This window comes from Polypterus senegalus, chromosome 10 (assembly GCF_016835505.1).
Source record: "Polypterus senegalus isolate Bchr_013 chromosome 10, ASM1683550v1, whole genome shotgun sequence".
In the NCBI taxonomy this organism is placed as follows: Eukaryota; Metazoa; Chordata; class Cladistia; order Polypteriformes; family Polypteridae; genus Polypterus; species Polypterus senegalus.
Genome location: NC_053163.1, coordinates 45,461,474 through 45,483,248, shown reverse-complemented (window position 1 = coordinate 45,483,248; position 21,775 = coordinate 45,461,474). Strand labels below are relative to the sequence as shown.

At 37.3% G+C, this 21,775-nt stretch overlaps 1 pseudogene; it reads left to right on the top strand.

Annotated features, from left to right (window-relative positions):
• Positions 1–3,373: 3,373 nt before the first annotated feature.
• The window catches only part of LOC120538164, a 114,458-nt pseudogene continuing 96,056 nt past the window's right edge, over positions 3,374–21,775 (top strand).

The window sequence follows — 21,775 nt, the reverse complement described above, 5'->3', positions numbered from 1 at the left end:
GAATGTATGATGGGAGAGGAAATGGTTGGTGGGAAGATGGAACCAACGTCATCAAGAGTAAACAGAAGTAATGAATCATGGAACCAGAAGTGACATCATTGGAGTGGAACCGGAAGAGATGTCATTGTGGCCATTTTGGAGCCAGAAATGGAGAGGTTTATTTTTCTTCCAGTTTTCTGCAGGTAGAAAGAGATTCAGGTAGGTACCACGTGATAGTCCCTTGTCTCGCGAGATTTCATTCACCTTTAGGCTCTTTGACTGCCTCCAACTCGCATGTGTGTGACTATATATATATATATATATATATATATATATATATATATATATATATATATATATATATATATATATATATATATATATATATATATATATATATATAATTTCTGTAGCACATGTCAAGATCAGAAGGTCCAAAACACACAATCTCTATTTCTTGTCATTTAGTTTAAGAAAACATAAGGATATCAATGTTTTAATGTCTTCCAGACATGCCAATAAAGGTTTAGGAAAATGTCTTTTGATCTTTTTCAGTGGAAAATACGTCTGTGTATCATCTGCTTAGCAATAGAAAGAAATATTGTGGTTTTTTAAAAATGGATCCTAAGGGCAACATGTACAGTGGAAAAAGAATAGGCCCCATTTTCATTCAAAAAAGCTTGCAGCTGTAAAAAAGACCACCCTCTTCAGAACTTTAGTGAAAAGTGAAAGGGGTTAACTCACTGACAGTTGACCATGTTTCAGTCACAAATAAAAAAATCAATCCTTATGAAGTGAAGAACTCACTTCAAAATGTTTAAAATAAACATTTTGTTAGCTAGGGATCTAGCATTTACTAGAACCATCTTCAATTGAATGAATTTGCTGGACTGTTAGGGTGCACGACTCAGCAGACGAAGGTTCCCAAAATCTATTCCACCGCTGTGGAGGTGCGACGATTGACAGTAGACAAGCTGATCGTGGAGGCTTGAAACAACAGGCTGGATCAATTTATACACAGGTTCTAGAAAGCCCAGAGATTAAACAACCATAAGCCAAACCAGAGCAAGGATCAATCATTGGAAAATATGCCAGGCAAATTTTAAGCCTCACGAGTATTTCCCTGCACTTTCCTCATTTTCTGCAACACTTCCTTCAGGACAATAGTCAGGTCTTACGTCACAGGTACGCCAGTATGTATGGGAAAAAAGTTGGCCATTGTGTGTAATAATAGATATAATAATAATAGTAAAAAGGGCAATCAAAAACCAAACAGACCAAAACGAAAGCGGATGCAGACGGCAAGTCACACACACCGGTGCAATCTTGGTGAAAGGTCGAGGCACAGTGAGTCTATTCATATTTCACAAATGGAGTTACTATATATACAAAATGTTGCTTTAAATATTTTATCCTCATTATATTTTATTTGGCAAACACTTTCATTAATAGCAGCTTAAAAATTTTATTACTAAGCTAAAAATAATGTTAGAACAATAAATTTCACATAAAACAAATTAGAACAAGTGTAGGTTATAGTTTTTTTTTTTTGAAGCAGCTTCTTTAAAACTGATCAAGTTTACAGAGCAAGCTTATTTGATTAGTTTATAAGGGGGTGCTAGTTGAGTTGTGCAATAGGTTTTTAGTGGGCAAATAATATGTAAGATTAAAGTAAACAAGATTATTTTCCCCTTTACAGATTCAGCAAAAATATAACATATGAAACCTTAACACTTATTTTTCATTTAGGAATTCTATGTCAGCAGCCTCCCAAAGACACGCAGCTAAGTAGGCTTTGCTGACACTGAAAATGCTCTTTAAAATGGTGATTTTATAGCCATAAAAGAAAAACCATAAATATGGCTGGTATTTCTCATTATGTTTGATAAGAAAAAAAAACTGCTTTTATTTGATCAAATTAATGCTTAACCGTTTTAATATAAAACAACAAAAAATCAGTGATCTCATGTTCAAGAATGAAACAGAACAGGATCAAAAGCAAAACCATACTTTTTGAGGGCACCAGAGAAGTGTTCAATATGTGTTGTTAGTACACCCATTAACTAAAAATCAATGTGTTAGAAAATCCTGTTTTATAAATGATGACACAAACTAATGATTACAAATTATAAAAATTGTGAATTTGATTTGTAAAACACGTGCAAAGTACAGGAGCATTGCAGAATAACGTGTTTGCAGTAACATGAAACCCAAATTTGTGAGAGGTAAAATAAAGGACATCGTTTATGCTCAAATGTGAGCATTTGCCTTTAAATAAGATTTTTTTTCATGTAGTTTCCAATTATACTTACATGGTGATATTTGATCTGACAGCCCTGACACACACACATCCTTGGTCTGATTTTTGTTTGTTACTGGTTCATCACTGCAGTTCCTTTCTTGACTCTAAACTCTTTTAAGTCCCTTCAAGCTCATTCTGGGATGTCCTGATGTATCTGCACATCTAAGCCCTTAAGCCCTTAAACGGAAGTCTCTCCATTGAAACACCCTTTCTGGTTAATTTAAAAAAGGTGCAAAAAAAAAAAATCCCTCAACATCAGTACTCCTATTTAGTGGCCTTGCAAGAAAGTACTACCTTGTCCTACCTGGGCTTGTATTTCAATGGTTCTAACATCCCTGATGAAATGTTGTTGCCATCTCTGTCTCTGGATGACTCCTGACCTGTTGTCAGCCCTTTGTCTTGTTTCCCTCTATTTCTTAGACATCCTTATGGCTTATACTGGTTGCCCAACCTTTTGTATTTTAGGTTATTATTTCCAATTCATTATAATAAAATTGGGTTCCATTTTCCTCAGTAAAAAAAAACCAGAAGTTTCTTGTGGTGTATTAATGAATGAACTTGCATTTTGACATACATGAACCCATTGCCACTATTCTGGGTATAGTATTAATGTATCTTAAGCAAGGAAGTGTTTTCAGTGAATGATACTGCATGACTTTTGGCCAATCTGTCAATCTCCAGAGTTACTGAAAAAAAGCCAAAAATATATACAGGGGGTCTTTGGGTTACAACGTCTCAACATACGACGTTTCAAGTTCACAACGCTCACTCCCATAAAAACTTTTAAACAATGGATACGTGAGTGTTTAGCCGTATGCCTGTTAGCATCGTACTTACAGACTACGTGGGTGAACTAGTTTGGTTGCGCGCAGCGAAAATACGCAGCGTTGGAGTGAGGGAGTTGGCGAACTTGTTTGGTTGCGAGTGGCACAAGTGTTCTGTTTGTGTTGCTTTGTTTGGTAACTTTTTGGCCAGGACACATGCATATGCATATATGAAACCCAAGGTGACTTTTTGGCCCTTATCATGGCTCCTAAACGAAGGTCAGAGTCTTCAGATGGTAGTGCTTCGAAGAAGAGGAAAGCCATCACGATGGAAGTGAAATTAGACATTGTACAGAGATCAGAAGGAACAAAGGTAAGGATTTTTTTTACACTCATTTTTTGTCATTTTTTCTGTTGCTACAGTAAAGTGTACAGTATATTTATGTCCACTGCCTTTTTCTGTGGCTTAGTTGTGTTTGTATGTTCTAGATTATGATTTTGCAAGTGTTGGGATAGGTAAGTGTTCGGGTTACATCACTGTTGTAGTGAACTGTGTCATAACCCAAGGACCCCCTGTAATTTCTTAAATAAAATGGTCAGATCCAGAGTTATTAAGACAAAAGTCAAAATATGATTGATGTTGCATTTGAGGAACAGAGATCAGGCACCTAAGTGATATATAAAACTGTAGTATGCAACACAAGAAGAATTCCAAGAATATTAAAAAGTAATTTAGTACAGGTGTTATATTGTACTCAGATTCTGTAAACAAGGAGCACCCTGCAATTAAAGATAACAGTCAGGTAACCTATAGGCCAGAAGAAGCTAAGAAGGACAAATATATAAATTAGAAAGGCAGTGTTATTGATTGTGTGTAGCTGAATAAACAACCATGAACATAATAGATCAGTTACAGCATGCATTTAGCATGGGATTATCTCAAGAGGATTACATCTTAATGTGCATTTACTGTAACAAGTCTTATCTGTCAAGGTGAGTACTCTTGCAGTGTGCATTGCAGGTGTGATCACCAGTGGATTAGGTCTATCCACAAACTACGACTGACTGACATAGTGTGCATCTTCTAGCTGGTGAAAGGAGCAAAGTTTCATACTAACTTAAACCATCTCATGAGTAGAGTTAAACAACTTAGTAAGGTGATCTATGAACACACACATCATACTGACTGTTATGGTCATGGAAAAGCACATATGTGCATTGAAACCATTAGAAAATTGTAAATCATAAAACATATATAATATAGTGGGTGTTCTGATATGAACTTGAGGTTAATATGGCTATGAATCAAAAATTAACCCAATGTCACAGAAAATGATATACAATACATTATCAGGGACTCGGCTGCTGGTATTGCTGATTAAGATGTGATTGTAGTAATGTTTAAATAACAGTTCATATTCTCATTCAATAATTACTTTCTGTATATCCTTATAATTGTGCACTTACTGAAGATAAGAATTCATGGGAATGTTGCTTAATTCAATGAAGTGACAACACAGAATTTAGACTCTGGATCTGTTGGTTAAAGCTACTCATCCTCTTCATCTTTCCCACTTCAATATGGGTTAATATACTTCATCATCTTTCTTCAAGCAGTCTGGTTCTGCACCTCCTCATCAGTCAAGCCTTTTTCGTTCTGATCTTCTTTTAGTTTATCCTTCCAACTCTGCTTTGGCGCCCCCTCTGTCTCTTCCTGTGTATTTCTTTTCCCATCTCTGTTTTGCCCATATATACATTGTCTCTCCTCATGACATGTCCATACCATTTCAGTGTACTTTACTGCGCTCGCTATATCTCTACCACTTTTTTTTATACCTCTGATTATCTCGTTTCTAGTTCTGACCCTTTTTGTAACTCCACACATCTATCTCAACATTCTCATTTCTGCCCAATCTAGCTTCTTCTTCTGCGCTCCCTTTACTTCCCATGTCTCAGCTCCATACATCAATCCTGGTGTTACCACTGTCTGAAAAACCTTACCCTTTAAAATTTGGTAACATAATACTCCTAACAGAGACAGACAATTTTTCCATCCACACTCAAAATTAAGGATTAATGAATTAATCTAGTATTAAATTCTTCATGTTTTGCATTTAGTAATTCTTATATGAGAATTTCAAAGTCTTTTCAATAAGTGCTGAAGTGAAATACTATTAATAGTTCTAAACTCCACCTCTCATCAGAAATTATTTTGGTATGATTAAATCTACTATTTCAAAGAATTTGTGATGCGGATAAAAAATTTAATGTAATATGTCTCATGATGTTAAAGGGTTTTTTTCTGTGCTCTTTCCCTTTATATGTGAGCCGATGCATAACCAGAGTACAACTGTTCACAGAGCAAGTACAAGTTGTAAAAGGCACCCCATCACCCCTTTTGCTTTGAGAGGAATAAACACTGACAGGCCTGTACATTGAGACATGGAGACAGGACTGGGGACAGCAAAGTATTTAGGACCTTGAATTCACAATTTGAGAATATTGAGTAGTAGCAACATCTGTTTACAAGACTGTCTCAGAAAAATACGCTCTCCAGGGGTGCCATTTCACAAAATAAATAGGAATCGGGCTGTATCAGTAGTCTTTATTGCTTTAAATGTTTCTCTAAGGAAAGATAAGAAAGAAACACTGAAATCATTTCTAAACCTATGGTTTGACTTATATAGTTATCTGTGTAATCCATCAGCTAAATGTACGCCTTTTATTGATGGTGACACTCTACATATATATATATTTTTTTAAACTAAGACATTACCATAACATATGCAGGTCATTTAAATGAATAAAATAAACTGAAATTTTAGCATATTGACAGCATTCAGTGAAATTAAGAATATAACAATTATCTTTAATAGGAATCTTTACCCACAATTCCTATTTACAGTATGCTCGTCTATGCAAATAATGCAATCTGCCTATCAAAAAATGCACAACTGCTTTAGTGAGCCCACAGCGAATCTCAGAAATGGTGGTGAGCAACAGAGGACAATAATTACTAAATTTTAACACATTTGGGAGATGATCATAATTTGGGTTAAATCAGCTTTCAGCAATTCATAAAACAACTACAGTCCTATTGACATTTTGATGGTTCAATTTTATTTTGCCATGTCTATCTCTTCTATACTACAGTTTGGGGATTATTATTATTGACATCATCATCATCATCGTTGTTGTTTGTGTTTTTGCTGACTGTGTAGGTTGTCAGATGTAAAATAATATAAAACAAAAGTTTGAGTGTTCGTAGCACTGTATATATTAAAGAAAATGTCGAGTCACGCAGAGCCGTTTCTGTGCAAGAGATTGTGTTGTGCATAGTTGAAGACAGTAAAGGTGCTGCTGAGGCGCACAACATAAACATTTCTTTATGTTCTGGTCCAGTCTGTACACATTTTTCTAAACAAAATAAAGATAGGAATTTCTACATGCGGCTGCAGTAATGCACTGTGACCTCTAAAGGGCGAACTAGGTACTGGCCTATGCTGCCTATGCCCAGAAACAGTCCACAACAGAACTAGCTGCCTATTTTTAAAAATTAGTCCTTATTTCTTTATGTTGTTCACAGCAGCTTATACAGCAACACTTGTACTGCTAGTACAGCAATCTGGTGTATAATGTTTGATGATTAATAATCAATAAGATGTTCTTCAAGAAGGATGCCATAATAATAGGAAACCCACACAGACACAGGGAGAACATGCAAACTCCACACAGGGAGGACCCGGGAAGCGAACCCGGGTCTCCTAACTGCGAGGCAGCAGCGCTACCACTGTGCCACCATTCCATTATAATGTGAGATTTGAAAAAGAAATTTCAACGTGGTTAATTAATTATCAGTTTTGCCTTTGGCAATACTGGTAATTAATTAAATACTTCGGCAAAGCTCCTACTTTATTTATCTTACCTTTCTCTGTTGCAGGAGGGTGTCTCCAGCCTTTAGACTTCTATCAAGGTAACTGAAGCAGACTTGTTTTAAGAGTATGGCCTGCAGAGGGTGTTCCTGCTGCCCAAACCCAACACAGACAGGAGGCACAGGTAAAGCACACACGCTTTTTATTTTTTCCTTTTCCCACGTGGGAAACACCTTCCCCCATTTCCCAATACAACACAGTTTAGCACAACCACTGCACAATACAAAAGTATTTTCTTCTCCTTCTCTACTCACCCTTTCTCGACACCTCCTGGCAAACTTCATCTAACTCCTCCCGACTCTGTCTCCTTTTATAAGGCACCTGGAAGTGCTCCAGGTCCTTGATGACCCACTTCCAGCAGCACTTCTGGGTGTGGTGGAAGAGCTGCAAATAACAGCTCAGCAGCAACTGCAGCACTCCTTTGGTGCCCCAACAGGGCTGCATCAAACTTTAGCTCCCATGGAGCCCTGCAGGAGTTCGAGGCACCACTGCAACCCAGGAGGGCTGACATTTATCACTCTGGGGGAGGTAATGCTCTGACTACACTTCCTTCCCCGGTCCTTCCAGTGTTGAGGCGGCTAGGCAAGGGCCCAGGCCATACGCTACAAAAGACATAAGATTTATTGAAATATGATAACTGCATATATATGTTAACATATAAAACCGGACACAGACAGAATAAACAAACATATAATACAACGGCTGACTGTTTACTGGTAATTAGAATTCTACTTTATCTTGGCACAGATAATACAATATAATAATAATAACAATAATAATAATAATAATAATAATAATAATACTCCATCCATCCATTATCCAACCCGCTATATCCTAACTACAGAGTCACTGGGGTCTGCTGGAGCCAATCCCAGCCAACACAGGGTGCAAGGCAGGAAACAAACCCCAGGCAGGGTGCCAGCCCACTGCAGGGCAATAATAATACATTTTATTTATATATCAAGTCTTTATGGATGATGTTTGATATTGTATGGAGTTGTTGCTTTGTTCTTGCTCTGGGTTCAAGTGAAAGATTCTTCATGCATTGGAGTGCATATATGATCCCTGTCCGTGCTGTGTGGCTGGGAAAAGGTATTAGTCATTCTGGCCTAAGAGTTTAGATGCTGAAGTTTCCTACTTCAAGTAATGGTTTCTCAACCTTATTAGACTATTGGCACACAGCCTTGGCTTGACAGACAGGGTCTCAACTTCAGGTTCATAAAGAAAGGAGAATTTCAGCTTCTCATGTAGAGAGCAGTTCATAACTTTTAAGTTTCAGAAGGTCATATTGCATATTTCCCCATCCCTGAGAGAATACCAAAGAAGGTGTTCAGTGAGTGTCCAGCGAATATCCCAAAGAACTTCTTCAGCATCATGCATGTGGTTTTAATGGAAGGTTGATCCTTCTCCTGATCAGTTTGAAGTCCCTTCTAGTTACAAAAACATTGTTTTGTAATATGCAAATTCTACTGTCCATCTTAGTTGTCAACCCTTGAATAAGAGGTCTTTGTCCTTGCTAGAATCTGACTCAAGAGGTCAGTAGAGGGGCCTTTGGGGAGATGTCAGTTAACTCTGATTTACACTTTTGTTATCAGATGAAGCTCAGGCAGACACTGGTACAAGACATAGTTCAGTCACTTAGTTTGGATTTCAGATGGGGAATGTATAGCCTTGTCTGCATCCCTGTAAAGTCTGCTTTCTTAACAGGCCTGGTGTGCCACAAAAGCTGAGCAGAATGGGCAATGCCCACTTTGTCCTACACTGTATTGTACTCTCTCAGCTACACTGCAGCTGAACCTCATGTCTGCATGGCTAGGTAAACACAACACAACATTTTTTTTCTGATGGTTGTACCCAGCTTTAAACCCCAAATAAGGAAGACAATGATACACTGACTGTAACTATTAAGCAACTGAGGTGTAGAAAAAAAATATAAAAAAGCTATGCAGGTGAAAAAAGGAGCATACTGACAGCACAAGAAAAAACTATAAAAGTGTCAGTTAGAAATACGATGCCTCTCAAAAATCAAAACCCTAAAATGCTATTGTTTCATAATAAGAAAAGAAAATGGCATACATGAAAAAGGGCGGCTGCCACAAACATCTTCCATGAAGCAAAGCAAATGCTATGTCTGCTGTCTGAAGTTATTGAAAAATCTTGCTTATGACATCACATACTGGTATACATACCTGCATGCAAAACCTCACTGAAAGCTCTATGGAAAAAGGCAAAAAACAAAAGAATTATGTAAGGAAAAATGCTGCTAAAAACAGCATAAATATGCGTTCACCACTCCAAAATCCTGCCTCTTCCATGTCGCTGCTGGGACATTTTACATATGTCCTATTATCATGGCAAAGTAGATGATTTTGATGCTATGCCTGCAGAGGAGTGATGAGACTTTCACTGGTGGTGTTGTGCTGTTGTTCCAGCAATCCACTATAATCCACCAGGAACCAGAAAAGGGCTGACAGCCTGGTTTCAGTTGTTCATCTTTTACCATAAGACTGCTACGAGAGGCTTTACAAGACTCTTGATAAAATATCTCCTAACGCAGTGTGCTCTCAGGCATTCCATTTTTAAAGGCATAAGTGTCTCTGAGCTTTAAAACATAATTAATGGTTGCAAAAAATTCATTTCAACTTAATTAACTGGCAAATATGGTATCAAGAAAAAGCAAGAATTCAACTGAACTTAAGGGCTTTTAAGTTTAAGGAATATGCTTTAAAATAGCTGGCCAAAATAAAATGTGATTGCTTAATGAATGGTTGAGTTTATCACACCATCCAATGTCAAAGAAACAGAATATTCAGCAGTTTAGGTCACAGAGAGACTGCAAAAACAGCTTATGCTGAGAAGGAAAGGGAATAGTGGGTATTTATAGCAGACAAAAGTAGACAACTCACTTCAAGCTGACCTTTCTTTGAAAAAGCTCTTCACAATGAAAGATTAAAAAATCAGTGTCATAAAGTACTAAATAATACTGAACATTTATTCAATATTGTAGTTTTTAACTTAGGAAGAAACAATAATTACTACATAAAGACACAGATAAGAAAAAAGTCCATTACGCATCATATATTCTACACGTCTTCAATAACTAAATCAGTCAAATACACGTTGTATTATTTTTCTTCAAGCACGTGTCAATTTACAAAAGTCCATACTAGCTAACATGTCCAAAACACAACACATAATATTATTTGCACACCAAGCATTATTGTGTTGCTACTTTTAGTCTTTTGTTATAGCTAGAAATTTGCAATATTTACGGTAACCTAATTTCTTTGGTTCATTATTTCATATATGGTAATAGCAAATTACATTAATGGAATTCAAAAATAACTGTGACATAAAAAAACTATCTGCTGAAAGAAAACAAAACTTAATAACATTCAAAAGAAAGAAAACCTGATCCTGCATTTGGAATACAAATGAATACGGAGAATTACACAACAGTTATTGGAATTACAAAAATCAAGTATGGAAGTCTCTTGTGAGGGCTAATCTGATTATGCACAGAATCACTGATTGGAAGGAAAATAGTTACATTAAGAAAGTTCTACAGAGCCATTGTGCAATGTCAGAATATTTTAATATTATTTTGGATTTAAAACAAGAAAGAAAAATCATGCAAGCAAGAATTTAACTGCTTCCAGAATGAAAAACAGGAGATGGAGGCTCAGTCAAGGTTATAGTAAGCCTGATAATCCACTGTGCTAAAATGGATAATTTACTAAAAGCATCATGCATTTAGTATATTATCAGCTAATGCACCTATTGAATAATGGAAACACATGAACAGGAGGTATATGCCCAATTATAATGCATAGGCAAAAATACAGAATTAGTGCAGTTCCACTTTATGTAATTAAAAAATACTGCTCAAAAATTAAGGTAACACTCAATCATCACAGTTTAACACCAAGTCAAATAATTTTCAGAAATATCAATCTGTCCAGTTAGGAAACATAACCAATTGTGAATCAGGGAACGTCCCAGTGAATTTGAGTATATAATGATTATCTATAAATAGGAATCTTTGCCCACCATTCCTATTTACAGTATGCTTGTCTATGTAAATAATGCAATCTGCCTACCTAAAAAAATGCACAACTGCTTTAGTGCCCAGAGGGTACTGGGCGGTCTCTTCGTCTGGAATCCCTACAGATTTTTTTTTTTTTTCTCCAGCCTTTGGAGTTTTTTTTTGTTTTTTCTGTCCACCCTGGCCATTGGACCTTACTTATTCTATGTTAATTAATGTTGACTTATGTTTATTTTCTATTCTTCATTTTGTAAAGCACTTTGAGCTACATTTTTTTTGTATGAAAATGTGCTATATAAATAAATGTTGATTAATTGATTGATTGATAGCGTGCCCAGAGCGAATCTCACAAATACTGATGAGCAACAGAGGACAATAATTACTAAATTTTATCACATTTGGAAGACGATCATAGTTTGGGTTAAATCAGTGTGATGAATGGCCGGCTGTTTATCCTGGCCAATACCCCCACACCGCTAGATAGAGTCCTCCCTGCAACATGGAGGTGCCCCGAATTCCAGCAGGGCATTGGAGTTCGGCTGCACAGCCCTGCTGGATACTGTGAGGGCTGCCAGGGGATGCTGCAGGAAGGCACGAGTGTTTTCATTATAGCCAGGATGTACTCCCTAATCACGGGGACTGAAGGAATGAAGCACTTCCGAGTCAAGGAATATAAAAGGACTGTGGAAAACCCCAGCAGACTGAGCCGTAGTTGGAAGGAAGTGTGATGAAGCTGCTGGGTGGAGAGGAGGATTATGTATTGATTTATTGCGATTATTTATATTATTATTGAGAATAGTGGAGGTGCTTTGTGCACATTATAATAATAAATTCATTTTTGGGACTTTTACCTGGTGTTTGGACGTATTGTCTGTGGGGTTCAGGGGTCAACAGCGAACCCTACTGTCACATCAGCTTTTAGCAATTCATAAAAGAGCTACAGTCATATTGTCGTTTTGATTGTTTCATCTTATTTTGCCATGTCTGTCTCTTCTATACTACAGTTTGAGGATTATTATTATTGGTATTATCATCATCGTTGTTATTATTTGTGTTTTTGCTGTACTGCGTAGGTTGTCAGACGTAAAATAATCTTAAACAATATCATCGGACATTCATTTTGAATCCGAGTGTTCGTAGCTCTGTATATTTTTTTAAAAAATGTTGTGTCACCCAGAGCCATTTCTGTGCAAGAGATTGTGGTGTGCTTAGTTGCAGACAGTAAAGGCACTGCAATGGCGCATAACATAAACATTTCTTTATGTTCTGGTCCAGTCCATACACATTTTTCTAAACAAAATAAAGATAGGAATTTCCACATGGGGCTGAAGTAATGCACCCTGACCTCTAAAGGGCAAACTAGGTACTGGCCTATGCTGCTTATGCCCAGAAACAGTCCTGGCTATTAACAGCCTATCAGATGTTCAGCTGACTGCACAGAAGAAAAGACTAGGACCACAACAGAACTAGCTGCATATTTTTTAAAGTTAGTCCTTATTTATTTCCGTTGTTCACAGCAGCTTACTTGAATCAACTTCATCTGCTTTGGTGCAATGATATTGACAACAGGTGCACTGGAGAGGCACCAGCAAGACAACCCCCCAAAAGGTAATGGTTTTGCAGGTGGTGGCCAGAGACAGTTGCTCTCTCCTTATCCTTTCTGACTAATTCTTCTTTTGCATTTTTCTAGTGTCCTTTTCACTACTGGTAGCATGAGTCATTACCTGCAGCTGATTCAGGTTTCACAGGTAATCCAGCTCCTCCAGGATGGCATATTCATACGTGCCTTTGCAAGAAGGTTTGCTGTGTCTCCCAGCACAGTCTCAAGAGCATGGAGGAGACACCAGGAGACAGGCCATTATATGAGGAGAGCTGCACAGGGTTTTTGATGGGCATCAGAACAAGACCGGTATCTGCTCCTTTGTGAGAGGAAGAACAAGAGGAGCACTGCCAGAGCACTACAAAGCGACCTCAAGCTTGCTATTGGTTTGCATCTTTCTGACCAAACTGTCAGAAACAGACTCCATTAGGGTTGCATGAGGGCCAAACGTCCTCTAATGGGACCTGCCCATCACTGGACAGCTTGATTGCTCTTCGCTAGAGAATACACAGCTGGCAGCTCCACCATTAGTGCCCCGTTCTCTTCACACATGAGAGCCGTTTCACAATGAGGACATGGGACAAATGTGAAAGAGACTCGAGACACTGTGGTGAATGTTATGGAGGCAACAAAATTATCCAGCATGACGAGTTTAGAGGTGGGTCAGGGATAGTCTGGAGAGGCATATCCTTGGACAGTCACACAGACCTCCATGTGCTAGGCAACATGACCCTGACTGTTGTTAGGTGTTGTGATGAAATCCTCAGAGCCATTGTCAGCCCTTATGCTGGTGCAGTGGGCCCTGGGTTCCTCCTGGTGCAGGACAATGCCCAGCCTCGTATGGCCAGAGTGTGTAGGCAGTTCCAGGATGATGAAGGTATCGATGCAGTTGATTGGCCCGCACCTCCTCAGACCTGAATCCAATTAAGAACCTCTGTGAGATTCTGTATCAGTGCAACTGATGCAACCAAGTAGGGCCACAGGAGCCCAGTGATGCCCTGATCCAAGTCTGGGAGGAAAGCCCCTAGAACACAATTCACTGTCTCATCAGGAGCATTCCCAAACGTTGGCAGGAGTGCATACCGGCACATGGTGGCCATACCCATTACTGAGTCTCATTATGAATTGCCATGATGAAATTCACACAAGTTGGATGAGCCTGTGATTTCAATTTTTGATGTGATGTTGAATCCAGCCCTCTTTTGTAAAACCTGCCTCCTAATGACAGTCATTAATGACCAGTGCCTGTCAGTGGACACATACTGATTGTTTCACCCTTGTAGTATCACTACAGATCTGCTAAATGCATTTCAGAAGTAGCACTGTTTGTACCCACTTCTGTTTTACTTCCATGATCTATGTTCAAAATTTGTTCTCCTCCAAAAATCCCACAAAAGTATTTGTTCCCTTTCAGTGTGGAAGAGTTCTCTGCTGAGTCTAAGAGGTTTGATGTTTGTATATTCCTTTCCTTTCATATTCCAGAAAAACGTATTTCTTCGTTTAGTATTTGGGAAGAAGTAACAGTGTTACAGTATTTACATACTGTGGACATTTCAGCCAAGGCCAGGCCCCCACAGGGCTCTGGGTGGCTTAATGAATAGAGAGTTGATCATACTGTAAACAATGCTGCGCACAATGATTCTGTTTCTGAGAAAAGACTTGAGTAATGACGAGGGACGGGAGGGTTCTCCCCTGATGATTTTGATGCACAGACACCTGATCGTTGCATCCAGATTGATGATTATGGCATGTGGTCACCCGATCACTTCATCAAGTCAATCCCCTTGGTAATTTCACCGTACGCAGTGGGGAGGATTGTGAGTAGTGAAAAGGCCCTTTGCCATTGCGGGCACCTGGACATTCATCTAGAACTCTCCGATGGTTTATTCTCTCATGATTTCAGCCCAGACACCTATAAAAACTCCTTTAGGTGAATTTGAAACACCAGTGAAAAGACAAATCCAAAATAAAACCCACAACCAAATGAAAGCAAAAGTAAACATGCTTGAAAAAAACAATGAAAATTGCTCAGAAATATATTTTTATAGACCACTAAGTGTAACTTTTATCACAGGTAAATTCATGACAGCAATTTTGAAAGATAAGATGTAATATTAGTTATGTAATATAAAATTATCTACTTTTGCTTTAAAATAAAATTTATAGGGTAGCTCTCGGAATAATTATTATAACATTATTAGCAGTAGCGATTTAAAGGAAAATGTGGAAATGGATGAAGTAATTGCCTTAAACGTAGAAAACAACAGGATCTAATGTAAGGTGTTTGGCAGAATTGGCTCCCCACAGGGGGATCAGTGTCAGGGCTGCTGCTCATTTTTAACCTGTAATAATAATTTTGATAAAAATGAAACAAACAAATGGATTACATTTTTAGGCAGCACACAGGTAAGTGACTTAACAGAAACTGTAGATCTTGCAAATCAATCTGTACAAGCTTTCGACTTTAGCAGATACAAAACAAAATGGAACATTAACTGTTACATAAACAAAGACATTTTGCAAAAATATTAGGTGTTAAGTAAATGTGAGAAACACTTAGATGTCTACAGTTACGTGTTTACTTTCCTTATCCAGACAATGCCCAGAAACCATTAAAAACATTGAAGATGTTGGATTACAATGCACATTGTATAGAGTACAAGTCAAGGCAGGTTGTGCTTAAGGTGCATAACACACGTGGTATATTGTGTGAAGGAATCAGTTATATACAGTACATGAAAATATTTTCAGAATAAGAGGATCTGGGCTAGACGCCCAACTTCAATATTTCCTATTGCCTGCAATTTCTGTGTACTATTCAGTGATCAGTGAGGAATTCTAACTGAAATTTTTAGTCATGCCCCAAAAAGTGAAAAAACTATAAATATTTTTTTTCAAACTTATTTGAATTTTTTCCCCTTTATTTGTTAAGGAAAATTTTAATTTTAGTTTACAAAATTTACATTTGCAGCTTCCTAGACTCCTAGATGTTTGTGTCAATGAGAAGGAGGCTACACTTAAAATAAATAACAGCAAAGGCTCTGTTACTTTAAAACAAGGCAATTTATTCAGATGGGAGACAGGTGGAGGAAGGTTACATAAGAGCTGAAAGCAAATATCTTGCAATTCTTGCTAGAATAAAATAAATTGGAGTCGACAGGTTATATATTGGGGTGAGCGACCCGTACTCATCAACATACTTTGGAAATTAAGATATTTAGAGCATGTTAACAACACATACTTACAGAAATTTGCCACTGGGTTCTATGTATGCTGTGCTGGATCTGAGCTCTGTCTGTCCCTTGTTTTCTATAGAATGTCTGATTTATTTGTTTAGTCATTGTTACTAGAAATTCCAAGTATGTCCTGTAATGTCATTAAGACTAATCACATTCAATGCATTAATCATATGTATTACTTTACCTGGTTTCTTCTTCTAAATGTTTAGGCATTTTTATATACCTAACACAATTTAAAACATATTATGCAGTCTTGCTGTCTCATATGGTTCACATAGTTGCGGATAGTTTTTGCATTCAACTAAAATATGAAAGGATTCAATTTAGAAGAATAAGAAAAAAATATAATTGATTTGCCACCTCCTGTGACACATAACCTTGCATATTCCTTTTCATGTCGAATGACTATACTTTTAATTAGAAAATAGTGTCAGAGCTAATTTAGAATCTGCAAAAGGTCATTCACCTTTCAAATGTCATTACAGGTTGAACTAATTTTCTATTAGAGTACATTTTAACAAGAATAAGAAGTACTAACTCATACTATTGAATGATTTTCCCAAATCAAAGAATAAACACAAGATATTGTATTATAGATTAAATGCCTTTCATGTATATACTTTTTGTTAAGAAGCTTATCAAGTAATTTTTCTGGTATGTACTGTTTACAGATATAGAGATAAACTCACAACTCTAAATATTGTTCATTATTTTTGTGCACAAGAAGAAAAATTTCAGATACACTAGATATGTTAACTGTAAGCAACAGCAATAGCTTTTTAATCTGCATACTGGTAGGCAGTGTTGGTCACTCTCAAAAAGTATCAATAACAGGTTGCCATGAATCGATGTATTTTAAATTGTTTAGAGCATTTATTTTGAATATGTAGAAAACTGGGGTGTCTTGTAAGGACTTGTGGTATCCTTTGTATAAAAAAGCTTGTGAATACTTTGTTATCATATTGTATTTATTGTATTCAGTGTATTGTTCATTATTTACTGCACTTCATTTATATATGGACTGCTATCTTTTTCATCACTGAGGACTTGTCATTTCTTTACCATTACCAAACTTATCTTTCTTGTTTGTTTTGTTTGCCCATTCATTCTGATTTGTTTTCATGGAAATGTTTTGTATAATGAATCAACACTACCATTTATGTGTTACTAGTCTACTACTACTAGTACTACTGTTGCAGCTCATTAGAGAGGAAGTTATAGTTTTTCACAGTGGGGTCTTTGCTTTTAAATTTGATGCATGAAGTCCAATTTTCCAAAGAACTGGCTTCAAGACCTTCAAGTTCTGCATTCATTTACAGAGAGAGTCTGATTCAGTAAAAGTAGCAAAGGATACACTTCTATAAACATTTGTCAAAGAAAACATGTCAGAAATATATTTAACTGCATGGGCCCTTTGGAATAATAAACTACTAGAAGTGAAAGTAGAATAACAGCTATGGCTGGCTTTTCCACTGCAAATACATTGTAGACTTCAAGGTAGTTTATTTTATGTATTCTCTTACATGCAAAATTGAATGAACTTGGCTTTACCACTCTGGAGGAAGATCTGAAAGGTGCTAGTTAATATGAATGAGCATTTGCAAGAAGTTCACACTCAAGCTCCAATAATTGTCCTCTTACCTGCCCTGTTCATTTCTGGAAATGGCAGTTTTCATTTCTAGAAGCACTACAGCTGAACTGAAAGCATACGGTAAGTGAAAGTACTCCCCTTTAAAAGTGGACAAAGGAGAGTCTGCTGCAACATCAATAAACTGCTTGTGAAAAATAATCTTGATCCCTCTGCTTTTGAAAATTTTAGACCCATCTCTAATCTGCCCTTCTTAAGTAAAATGCTAGAGAAGGCAGTCATTATGCAGTTAAATGACCACCTCAATAAACCTGCTATTCTTGATAAATTTCAGTCAGATTTCAGAACAAATCACAGCACAGAAACTGCACTCGTTAAAGTAGTAAATGACTTGCGGGTAAATTCAGACAGAGGCCATTTATCTGTTCTCATCCTTTTAGATCTGAGTGCCGTATTTGACACCATTGATCACAATATTCTTATAAATCGCCTTAGTCAATGGGTGGGCCTCTCTGGCAATGTCTTAAATTGGTTTGAATCCTACCTGGCAGGGAGAAAATTCTTTGTGAGTTGTGGTAATCACATCTCAAAGACACATGATATCCGATATGGTGTTCCACAAGGCTCTATCCTGGGTCCGCTGCTCTTCTCAATCTACATGCTTCCGTTAGGTCAGATTATCTCAGGTTACAACGTGAGTTACCACAGCTATGCTGATGACACACAGCTGTACTTATCAATAGCACCTGATGACACCGACTCTCTCGATTCGCTGACACAATGTCTTACTGGTATTTCTGAATGGATTAGTAGTAATTTTCTCAAACTAAATAAAGAGAAAACTGAAGTTTTAGTAATTGGCAATAATGGATTCAATGAGGTTATCAGAAATAAACTTGATGCATTAGGATTAAAAGTTAAGACGGAAGTAAAAAACTTATGGGTAACTGTTGATTGTAATCTGAATTTTAAATCGCATATTAATCAGATCACTAGGACAGTATTTTTTCACTTAAGAAACAAAAAAGTTAGACCTCTTATATCATTGAAAGATGCTGAGAAATTAATTCACGCTTTTGTTTTCAGTCGACTAGATTGCTGTAACGCACTCCTCTCAGGACTACCCAAAAAAGACATAAATCACTTCTTGCAACGAGTGCAGAATGCAGCTGCTAGAATCCTAACTAGGAAAAGAAAATCCGAGCACATTTCTCCAGTTTTGATGTCACTGCACTGGTTACCTGTGTCATTCAGGATTGACTTTAAAATTCCGCTTATGGTTTATAAAGCCTTAAATAATCTCATCCATCTTCCAACCCGCTGAATCCGAATACAGGGCCACAGGGGTCTGCTGGAGCCAATCCCAGCCAACACAGGGCACAAGGCAGGAACCAATCCTGGGTAGGGTGCCAACCCACCACAGGACACACACAAACACACCCACATACCAAGCACACACTAGGGCCAATTTAGAATCGCCAATCCACCTAACCTGCATGTCTTTGGATTGTGGGAGGAAACCGGAGCGCCCAGAGGAAACCCACGCAGACACGGGGAGAACATGCAAACTCCACGCAGGGAGGACTCGGGAAGCGAACCCAAGTCTCCTAACTGCGAGGCAGCAGCGCTACCACTGCACTGCCCTTAAATAATCTCACCCCATCTTATATATCGGAATGTCTGACACCTTATATTCCAAATCGTAACCTTACATCCTCAAATGAGTGTCTCCTTAGAATTCCAAAAGCTAAACTTAAAAGAAATGGTGAGGCGGCCTTCTGCTGTTATGCACCTAAAATCTGGAGTAGCCTGCCAATAGGAATTCGCCAGGCTAATACAGTGGAGCACTTTAAAACACTGCTGAAAACACATTATTTTAACATGGCTTTCTCCTACCTTCACTTTAACTTAATCCTGATACTCTGTATGTTCAATTCATCATAATAACTATTCATAGTGGCTCTAAAATCTGTACTGACCCCAACTCTCTCTTCTGTTTCTTTTTCCGGCCTGCGCCACCACCACCTACTCAAAGCATCATGACGCTCCAACATTGATGGACTGAAAGCCAAAAGTCTACGTGACCATCATCATCAAGTCCTTCCGTGAGAACTCTAAATACAAAGAGGACTGTTTCATTTATGTTAGGTAGATTGCACAGAGGGGACTGGGCAGTCTCTTGGTCTGGAAAACCTGCAGATTTTATTTTTTTTCTCCAGCCGTCTGGAGTTTTTTTTTGTTTTTTCTGTCCACCCTGGCCATCGGACCTTACTTATTCGATGTTAATTAATGTTGACTTATTTTTATTTTTTATTGTGTCTTCTATTTTTCTATTCTTCATTTTGTAAAGCACTTTGAGCTACATTTTTTCTTGTATGAAAATGTGCTATACAGTATAAATAAATGTTTTTGTTGTTGTGCAGCAAAAATTCAGTTCTGCTGTAACTACTACTGAGCATACGTCAAACAGAAGGGAACTTGCCTCAGGATAAATTTGAGATAATGTTGATATTCAGTGTCACAACCTTCAAGACCTTGGCTAGAAACAACATTACATGAGGGAGGGACAGCCTCTCTCTCGCAGTTTATATTACATTGTTAGGCAGTGAACATAACCACTGAATGCACTAAATGCAGAAGACACTACGGCTACTCTGTGAGACTTACAGATGGACAAAACTTTGCAGAAATCAATTTTCAAGTTCATGTTTTATATAACTAATGTTTTCAATAAGAAATGGCATACCCACAGTTGTGAGTGTAAGCCAATTTCATATATGAGCCACCAGGTAAACAGAAGACCAAGACGATGCCACTTTGGCATGGATTCATGCACAGATGAGGAGGTCTTATCCACATTTTCAATCTCAGTCTGTCTGGAAAGGATCACATTGATGTGGAAGACATCTTGCCTGTTCCCCTTTCAAAGAAAGACAACCCGGTTGAAATAGACATCTGTCTATTTGTAAAAACATTCCAAAATCTTTAGGAAATACTTAAAATGGAGGATAGTGTGGGTGGAAAAGAGTATTTTTTTGCAGAAATAATGTGCAGTAGTAAATTATATTTTACATTTTATTTGTTGCATTAAATATTAGCTATTACATGCTATTGTAAAGCTGCTGCCTAACACGCTGCAGTAATTTGGCTTTAAATCTCAGGACAGTTGCTGCCTGAATAAATTACACGGTATAAGTAAGTGTGATTGTGGGCATTAACGGTCAGCCTGTAATGGAATGGCACCAAGTCCAGAGTCCGTTACTACAGTGTACTAAATGCAGTCAAGTTTACCTTCAGCTCCCCGTGACCTTAAATTTGGATTAAATGGTTTAAGAAATCTGATAAATACTGTATAATGGATTTCATTCATAATGTCTGTTAAATTAAATGTAAAAGTGTAACGAGTAGGAACATATTCTATATTAAGCACTTTCCAGGAGATAATATCAAAATTTGTGGAATGTTTTACATAAATATTCTTTCTGAAGTTTATTTGTGACTGAAGTTTTTCAGTTAAGTAATTGTATGATGTATTTACCTATATGTAACTCGGTAGTCATGATTTTAGTAAATCTATCTATTCAAATATAGGATTTAGAGCTTATGCTACAGTCTCTAATTTTACTTCTGTAAAACTTAAAAAAGTTAATAGGAGCCTACAGGATTTTCTCTGTGTGAGCCGCGCTTGAATTCCAGTTATGATTCATAGCTTCTTTCTCATCCTCAAATCCTTTACCCAATGAAATAGACAAAGGATTTATTTATCTTATCATTTTCTCAAGGCTCTATATTTTGAGTGTCTCACTCTAGTGGGTTTTTGTGTTAATAGGAGACCAACGCTAAGAAGGTTTAACAGCTCTACATTTGGCACAATTTCATCACTAGATAGGCATTCTTTTATAGAACACATGCATGAAGAAGCAGAAAAATAATTTTTCACATTCCTGTCCGTCATTAATTAAACAGCAAGAGTTATCCTAATTCAGCTTGGATTTTTAACTTGAATTAAACCTTATTAGAATACAGCAAAATCAAAGTTAAGTGTTGAACCAAACACACTTCACTTTTTTAACACCTGAAGCTAATAATATATGTACAATACTGGAGAACTATGGTTTTCATAGAAATATAATACTTATCATTCAAGGCAAATTTTTACAGAGATTTATGCTTAGTGTCAATTAATTCTAAGACCCAACTAAGCGGAAGAGTTAATATGCAATTTCTTATTTCTTACAAGGTTTTATTCATGCTGTTACTTAAATATGAAATAACATCATTATTTAGTTCACTTTTTCTTATATCAGCACTTGCTCGTGACAGTAC